General features: G+C 39.5%; 1 protein-coding gene across 7 annotated transcripts in view; it reads right to left on the reverse strand.

Annotated features, from left to right (window-relative positions):
- Positions 1 to 9,060, reverse strand: part of RFX3 (regulatory factor X3) — a 343,496-nt gene extending 334,436 nt beyond the window's left edge. For all 7 annotated transcript variants that reach the window (XM_060409419.1, XM_042243406.1, XM_042243408.2 and 4 more), the window contains exon 1: positions 8,408 to 9,060. The gene's annotated coding sequence lies outside the window, so the exon portion shown is untranslated. The remainder of the gene's footprint in view (positions 1 to 8,407) is intronic.
- Positions 9,061 to 9,656: the final 596 nt, after the last annotated feature.

Consider the following 9,656-nt stretch of genomic DNA (forward strand, 5'->3'; position numbering starts at 1 on the left):
AGCGCGGGAAAGGGCTTTAGAGATCACACAGCGCTACTGTTTCAGTTTACAAATGGAGAAACTGAGACCTAGGGGGGTTTAGTGACGACTAGCCTAAGGTTTTTCACTTAGTGGCAGACTGCATGTCAGCACAGCTTTTTTTCCTCCTCTTTCCTCTTCTTTGGCTGGTGCTTGGAGACCTTTATTTCTCAGCCTAGTTCCCCTATCCTCTCCTTGCATATCACCTGTCAGTGTATTTGTCTCCTCTCTCCAACCAATGTACTTTCATTTTCAGATAAACTGCCTCACTCTTAGCTCCTATTATCCCTTGACCATTTTTGCCTAAACAGGAAGACCTCTCTTAATCTCAACCAGGTACTGTGAAGTCAAGGCAAGCAATACTGACTGGGTATTACAGCTTCTGGCCGACTTCCCTGGTGGCTCAGCAGTAAAGAATCCACCTGCAATGCAGGAGATACAGGTTCCATCTCTGGGTCGGAAAGATCTCTTGGAGAAGGAAATAGCAACCCACTCCAGTATTCTTGCCTGGGAAATTCCATGGACACAGGAGCCTGGCAGGCTACAGTCCGTGAGGTCACAAAAGAGTGAGACAAGATTTAATGACTAAACAACAACAAATTACAGCTTCTAATGAAAGCAGAGAAAAAAGAATCCAGGAGTTAAAAGTCACCAATAGGCAGGCACATGTGACTCTGCAAACAAGGTATTTTGGGACTAGACCAGAGAGTCAACCAAAAGTGCTTAGCCAGAGGTCAGTACATAGCCGGGACTAGGAAGAGAAACTTGTGGAGCATAATTATGCTCAGGCTACATCATTAGTGGAACAAGGATATGAATTTGTTCAAGAGGACAAAGTTTACAAAGATAATAAATGAAACTAATAAGAATGATATATATAATCTTACCCTCTAGATCACATTTCCTAGCCTTTTTCCAAAAGTTCCCTTGAAAATGTATGTTAGATTCATTGGTGAAAGGAAGCAGAGATGGCTGAGCTGAGACTCTGCCTACTTTATAAGTTGGGACTAATTATCTATAAAAATAATGTAAAGGAGTCATATAATTAATTGAACACTGAACAGGAGTGGAAGGATGGGAGTAGGTAAGATGAGGGTGACGGGTAAAAAGCCTATACAGTATACAATTCTTCAGCAAAAATGATGACACACAGTATCAGGCAAATTTTCAACTGCAATGGATAAATCATATTTCCACTTTGAGAAAGATTGGGGCTATTTAGATCACTCTAAAATGAGAAAAACATTTCATTCTTAGTCAAAGTGCTTAGAAAAATAGAAACATAGCAAGCTTACTGAACAGTAACTTTAGATCTAGCAGTCAACTAAAATGATTCTTTCAACATCTTTAACGCCCTAACAAAGGAAACCAAAGGTGTTATTTTTCCTCTATAATTTCATATTATATGTTTTACCAAATAACATTCTTGAGGTTACTTTATACCTCAAGATTTGGGTTGGCAAACTCTTCTAAAATTACTTATTGCTACAGGTATATAAATGGTGACCTCACACACTTTTCTACTGTTGTTACAATAACAATTCTAAGCAATGCATTATAATTGGGAATAACCCCTTAATGAACTCATCTTTATACAACTATTGTCGTCATTATATATTAATGACTACATTTTATATAAGTAGGGCTCAAAGTGTTTTCAAATGAATTCACCTATAATAGATGTGAAAGGGAAAATATAAATTGGACAATGGGAAGGGTAAGAGTTTATGAAGTGTTACACCATTAATTCTCAGTCTGAGATCCCTAGACCAGAAAAGGTATCCAACATAAAAAGAATCCATTATAATAAGGCTGTAGAAAACTAAAACATAACTTTGGGCTAGCACCCTATTGTGTGTGCTGAATCACTCATCGGGTCTGACTCTTTGCAAGCCCATGGACTTTAGCCCTCCAGGCTCCATGGGATTTTACAGGCAAGAACACCAAGATGGGTTGCCATTTCCTCCTTCAAGGGGTATTCCAGACCCAGGGATCGAACCTGGGTCTCCAGCATCTCCTGCACTGGATGATTCATTACCGCTGCACCAGCTGGGAAGCCCGAGCATCCTATTAATTCAGTGTAATAACAAGACTGGTGATTAAATGGTGATCCAAGCCAACGGTTGATAGCTTCGGTCTCTTTGATTTATTTTTAAAAGGAGGGAAAGGGAATAATTATTTAATATGTAGGTCAGTGAGCAAAATCTTTCAAAACTTAGGACCCAATAGTATATTCAAAGAACTCTTAGACAGCAGAAATTTTAGACTGGGTATTTTCTCAGTATTCCATAAGAGCCAACATGTGTTGAACGTGTGTGTGCATGGGTGCCTGCATGCTCAGTTGCCAAATCGTGTCCAGCTCTTTGCAACCCTATGGACTGTAGCCAACAGGATTCTCTGTCCATGGGATTTCTCAGGCAAGAATACTGGAGTGGGTTGCCATTTCCTCCTCCAGAGGATCCTCCTGACCCAGGGATCCAACCCACATCTCCTATGTCTCCTGCACTGGCAGACAGATTTTTTACCACTGAGCCTCTGGGAATATATTGTGTGTCAAGTACTGAGCAAAGCACATTACATGAATTAGCTCCTTTACTCTTCACAAAACTCTGTAAGGCAGGCTAAGACTGACCCATTTTTGAGATGAGAAAACTGAGGCCAAACGAAGGGAAATAACCTGTCCAGGGTCCCAGAGCTGATAAGATTATCTGAAATCTGCATCCAAAGCCTTGTGTTTTTAGCCAATATATTTACCCTCAATCTATTTAAAAAACAAAACATACACTTACTTGATTCTCTACATACATTCCAACTTTTTAACTGATTTTTCATGAAATATGTCTTATAGTTTGATATGAAATATAAAACATCAAATATAAAGGTTCTGAAATGTCATAATACTTTAAATTCTTAGCAGCAAAATTGGTTATGCCAATTTAATAATTTATTCATTAACCAATTCTGTTAATGAATTAGTAGGACCATATTTTTAAGGAGAAATGCCTAACCTATTTTAACAAGACTAATACTTTAAAATATTTTATTCTCTATTGATGTTTTGGAGTGTCTGCGGCATTCCAACACATGAAATACTACGTCTTATAAAGGCACTTTTTAAAAAAAAAATCATTTTGCTGATTGTACTTAAATATGGAACTACAGTACACATAAATCCATCATCTGGAGAAAAGCTGACTTGATATAACTGTGCCTTTCTAAGCTTTTGAGGAAAACACTGACTACTACCGCTTCAGTATTTACCTTACATGTACATGCACTAAGGAAGAAGTTAAGTCAATGATGCAAGAACCCCAAAGACTGAATTCAAGTGTTCTCCTAAAAAATCTTGCTAAAAAAATACTCAGAAACATAAAGTAATATATGGTCACTTCCAGTTTAGAAGTATAAGGCACAGAGTAAAGCAGAGAATCTAAAACTTTCCAGATAATAAAGCCAAGTTAAATATTCAAACCAGACTATTCTAACAGCATGAAGCAGGGACCAAATTCTCCAGACAATTTCTATTCTTATTGCTGTTGAGTTAATTAGCCTGATAACTATTATTACAATTTATACTTTTGAAATGGCTTTTTTTAGATTATACCATAAAAAGCATACCACTAATTATGCCATATATAAATGTTATAAGGATATACAATATATTGATAGGTGCAACAATAGCCAATTTACAGAGTACAAAGTCACACTGCCAAAATAGTATGATTCTCAAGTTAGCTAATTATTTTAGACACAAATTAAAATACCTTCATAAATGTATGTGCGTATAGGACAAATGCTGACATTCAGATGATACCAAAGATATCAATCTTGATATTGTTTTATACTATGCTAATATATATTAGTTGAGAGACACACGCTTTGATATAAAACTGCCAATTAAGACAGTATATTAAACTTATACTCCAAAGAAATAAGGATATTATATGCTTGAATGCATATGTAATTAAATTTTTTCTTTAAATAAAAGTTCTAATCAGATCACATTCTTTGTGATAATAATCTCTTGTTGTAAACAGCATAGCACCCTCTGGTGCATCTGTTTTAAGATGTATAAAATTTCCACCAAAAAAGGATAGAATTCAAGTAAAAATGAACCTTAAAATCAATAGATTGATATTCTCCTTTATTTCAGTACATATTTTTAAACATTAATGCTTAAAAACAATTTTCACTTAAAAAGAACACTAAAATCTTTATAGTAACAATCAAAGTAGGTCAGGAAAACGTTTTCACTTGATAATATTTAAAGTAACCAACAAAACAACACCAGTTCTCAACACTTTATATTTAAATTAAAATAATGCTGCCCAAAAAACATTCAAGTATGGGACAGCAAAAGTTAACTCGTTACCTAATTTCATGTTCCCTAATGTCACTTTATTCAAATCTGCCTTGGCTTTTTGCTTCAGATAAACTGACTGTGTAAAGTGCTCCTGAGTACTTTTTCTGGATTCAAATGGAATTTATCACTGTTTAAAGAATTTGAAGTGTTTTCTGAAAGGACCTGCAGCTTACACAGCTCAAAAACAGAATGATATTAAAAAAAAAAGTTATGTTAATTAAATTAGGAATCTTAATTTGAATAGTTCAAAACCTTTACTTTAAAAAGAAAAACAACTCTTCCTAGGAAAATAATTAACTCCAAAAGTATATTTTACTAAGAACAAAAGCAAAGGATGCCACCTGCTTTAGACAGCTCCTTTGTGAACCACTGGAAGTCCCAACACAATGCACTAGAAATGAAAGTGACACCTGTTTAAAACAGCCATCTGTCCCTCACAAAGCTAGATTTAGTTAAATCCATTTAATCTTAGATTTCCAAAATATGGGAACACTATGCACCTGTGAACAGAGAGGAATTTAAAATCTGTTTTCCAACAGCCACTGGGACTCTATACCAAAGAGTTAAAGACAAATATTTCCAGTAGGGAAAGTAAGTTGTTTATTTTTAAAAGTAACCAGATATAGAGGATTTTTAGCCTAATGCTCAGCATAAAAACAAAGAAAGCAAGCAAAAAAAAAAAAAACCCAGCAGATTTTTCATAATGTAAAGGTTTATGTCTTTGAAGACTTTGTAATTTGAAAAGTTTCTTTGTTTGGTATTCTCATTTCTTATAACATACTCACTAGAGATACAAAAGAAACCCAAAGTAACATTCTTACTACATAGTTCAGAAAAGTTTTTTTAAAACTCTTCCTACATATCTGATACTCTATCTTCTCTTTTAAATACCACACATATATACACATACTTACTAAAAACTCTGAGATGTAAAATCAAATTCCACACACTGATTTCTTCAGTTGACAGTTTAGAGAGTATATACAACATCAACCTTCTGAAGAACAATGAAACATGTTATCAAATTGTAACATGTATCGTTTAAATAAAAGATTAAATCTTTGATTCAAAATTCATGTTTTAATTCCTAATTTTTAATAGCAATACCTTTTTACCATAAAATGCTTCTATAAAAAATATTGCTTAGGATTAACATATATTAAATTCATAAACTGTAAGTTTTTTGCATATCCTAAACTTATTAACTATAAACCTTTTGAGTACAAGAGTATTTGAATACTGGAGGAATAATATACTATTTTTTAAATTAGCATAATCATCCCATATAATGAAAACAGTGTGGAATGATGCATTTGAGAAGTGCATTTTAGTTTACTGTTATACATTTAAATGTAGTACAGAAATATGCCTATACCATTTAATACAATAGGCACAATAACATAAAAAGGCTGAGACAGACATTATGACATACGATGGATCACAAATATTCAGCTATTCAAAATAAGTTACAAGTAACTCCTATTTAATAATTTTAGTTTTAAAGTTTGGCCACTTCAGGTTTTTTTTTAGTCTTATACAAACACAAGAGAATACCAACACATAATATACTCTCTCCTAGGAAAAATATCACAGGAGAAAAAAAATACAAGTGTTACCAAGTATTTATCAGTATGTTAAATTTAAAAATTTATCCTTTGTTAGTATTTCTAGCTATTATTTACTTGATCCATATGAATAATGTTGATACACCTGAGTCCAAGGCATCTCTAGCAGCAACTTTTATATCACATATGTGCTTTTAATAACGGTAAGTAATAGAATTCAAATTAACTTCTGATCTCAAAACACCTTGTGAATGAAAATCTAACTTAGAGAAAAACTGAGATAGGTGTAATGTGTGAAATGCCTCAAAAAAGTTCTTGGACACTGCCAATAAAAACATTAAGCTATAAAATTATAGCATATAATCTACTCAACTGAAAATCTATTAAATGGCATAAAGTCTGAAACTGTCTCAAGACAGTAAAACTCCTATTAACTTCAAAGTTTATAAGGACCGAGGAACTTCACCATCCAAAAGTGTTCAGGCATTTGACACTCACCTGAACAGAAAAAGAATACAGGTTAGTATTAGAGATTTGCATGAAACCTAGGCTGGGGAGGGGGCAACAAATATAAAGAAATTTGAGTGCTCTGAGAAAGTCTTCGTTCAGAACCAACTTCATCTTCATTTAAAATACCAACCACAAAGAAATTAATTTTAAAAAAGAAAAGTTTTTAAACTCTCTTATTTTACAAAGTATTAGCCTTAAATTGCATTACAATTACCCAACCTGCTCACTGACAATTTCAAGAATAATTAATAGTCACATTATCCATGGTCTGTTCTGTTGGGCAAATCAATATATGGTTTGCTGTTAGAAAAAAAAGACTAAGTATTTAAAATTTTCAATTTGGAAACTTCAATATGTGCAAATAAAACAGTACATTACATTTGCTTTAGCACACACTATCAAACTCTTTACTCATGATCTATTAATTAAACATTGCGCTGAAAATTGAACAAATTTACAGGATCTCTAAAACTGGGTTACCTGTATCTAAGAGCCTATAACTTGAGGACTGACAAATATTCAAATATACAGAGAAAAATAGAATTTTGAAGGAAAGACCTAAAAAGGAAAAAGTTCTCTCTCTTCAGCAGGCTTAAGTCACTGTCTAAAGAAAACCAAAAACTAATATTAAAAAGACTGTTAAGTACACATATGCCGAGATCTTAACAACCACAAAGAAAGTGAAATATACACACGTTTCAAGTTGAGTAGCTTCATACATTCTTTATGAACAACTTGACTTCAATTTCAACTCTCAAAGGAAAACGAACAGAGAAGATGAAAAAAAAAAAAACTCTTTAGAAGTACCATAACTGTCACAAATAACACTGTCAACAGTTCTCACAAAGCTTCCTTCTGTCCTTTCCCTGTTTGTAACACACAAAGTCTCATAACCACAATGAAAATTGTTAACACTCCACTGTGGGGAAGGAGGTTCATCAGAGTGAAATGGAACCTCACTAGTACCCCTCCCATCTCCACACGAAGGATAAAGCACTGTCAATAACTACTAACCAAGTATCACAGATGCCCTGCATCCGGTTTAAATCTCACACTCACACACAAACACACCAAAAGAGAAAGAGAGAGGAGAGAGACTTAAAAAAAAAAAAAAAAAGATCTTCCCAGTGCAGGAAAGAACCCAGCCAAGAAGCCCCTGGTTCCAGTGTGTGTGCAAGGGGTGTGGGGGTAAAAGAAAGGGGGGAGGGAAGAGTGCTGAAAGGATATTAAGACTGTTTGCAGCACAAAGAAAACACAGTTTTAAAAGAAAAAAGAAAACCATGCAGCTGATGAGGATGGTAAAAGAGCAGCTCATTTAAGCACAAGGCAAAGAGGGGCAAAAATGAAGGGAATAGGCGGTGAGAAAAGTTCACCGTTGTATAAGGATAAAAACAACAAAACCCGTAACAAGGCCCCACAAGTGAACAACAACAACAAAACACCACCTCTTGGGTCCCCCCTTGCACACTGTTGTCTATTTCGGTTTGGAAAGAAGCAGGAACCAAGCAGCTTTGAAAAACAAGAAAATTAAAGAAAGAAAGGGAAAAAAGAACCCTTCTCTCTTCACCTGGCCCTCCTCCTCAGCCCCAGACCTAGGGGAGAGCTCCACCGTCCGCAGCGCAGAACTGTGGCTCCCTCTCCCGCTCCGCTCGCAGCCCCCCGAGCTCCCGCTCCATCCCTGAAGCGCGGCCGCGGAGGGCCAGGGCCGGCGGGCGGGCGGCGCGGCGCCCACACCCCCGACCCAGCCGCGGCGCGCACGGTCCATTGTAAACAAGCCCGGGGGACCGAGCCCCTCGGCAGCGGCGCCGCAGCTGCAGCCCCGGTGTCAGAAGTGAGACCCCCGCACAGCCACACTCGGCTCGCACACACACGGACACACACACGCACGGACACAAGCGTTCACACGCATCCACACGCTCCCACACACATGTAGAGACCGAAGAATATTCACCTTGGCTGTGGATTATTGTGGTGTTGTTGGTGGGTGATGGAGATGGTGGTGGTGGGGAGGAGGAAGAGGAGGAGGAGGAGGAGGAGGAGGAGGAGAGGAGTAGTTGTTGTTGATGGGTAACAGTCGCCAGGACTACGGTGACTATGGCGCTTGATTCACAAGGCAACGGTTGCTATAACTCACAAAAGAGAGAGAGAGGGAGAAGAGAGAGGGAGCGAGAGGGAGAGGGAGACACTCGCACGGGGAGGGGTGGGGGAGGGAAGAGAGGAGGAGGCGGGCCGGCTAGCAGCCGGAAGGGGCGGGCTCAGTTCCGTGACGGACAACCCCCGAACCGAGTCACCGGGGGGAGCAACGGCAGCTTTCCCAGAAAGTATTCCAAAGAGATGCGCCAGCTTTGGCAGGGGCTGAGATTACCCCTAGATTCCCCTCGGAGGTACACTACTACACGCCCTGGCGAGGCTGGAGGACGAATTTAGGGCCGTGGCGCGAGGGATACTTTCTGTGAAACGAGAGCTACCAGTCGCAGCAGCCTGCATTGTGCCAAGAAGCCTCAGAGCGGGAGACGGTAACGGCTAACCCAGGAGAGGGGCTGTTGAGGACGATTCCAGACACCTTGTGAGACAACCGGCTACAGCTGGGGAAGAATCCACTTTGAAGAGAGACCCCGCCCCCCATGTAAACCTCATTTCCGGGGCGGGGCGGGCGTAGGCTCCCGGATGTGCCGCCGCTAGCTAGCTCTTTTTTCCCCTCACTTTTTCGTTAGCCGCCCCTCCCGCCTCTGAGGCGCCGGCTGTATTCCCGGTAGCGGTCGCCTGCTGACTTGTAGCATGCCGGGGCGGTGGGGAACGCGCTTGATTGAAGGTTCCACGCCGCCCTCGCGCTCGTGCTTTCCGCATTCCGGCCCGCTCCCGCCTCCCGAGGCCACGACTCGGAGGAGCGCGGGCGGCGGGCTGTGAGCGAGGTGCCTCAGCCGCCATTTTAGAGCGGGCGAACGCGGGGCGCGCGTGGGCTGCGCGCCGGCCTCCCGCCTTCCAGCCGCGGCGTGGCGCGCACCGGGAAGGTCCAAGCTCTTCCGGCCCTCAGGAGCGAAGAGGCGAGGTTTTGACTCCCTCCCTACCTACAGGGCGGAGAGTAAGCTCTACTAAGGAACAAGAAAGCGATTTCTCCGGAACGCGAAAACGCGTGGCGGCCCCCCTCCGGGAACGGCGGTGGGAGGTGGGGTAACCTACTGTGTTCCTAGAGCCCCGTT

Source organism: Ovis aries, chromosome 2, assembly GCF_016772045.2.
Source record: "Ovis aries strain OAR_USU_Benz2616 breed Rambouillet chromosome 2, ARS-UI_Ramb_v3.0, whole genome shotgun sequence".
Lineage (NCBI taxonomy): Eukaryota > Metazoa > Chordata > Mammalia > Artiodactyla > Bovidae > Ovis > Ovis aries.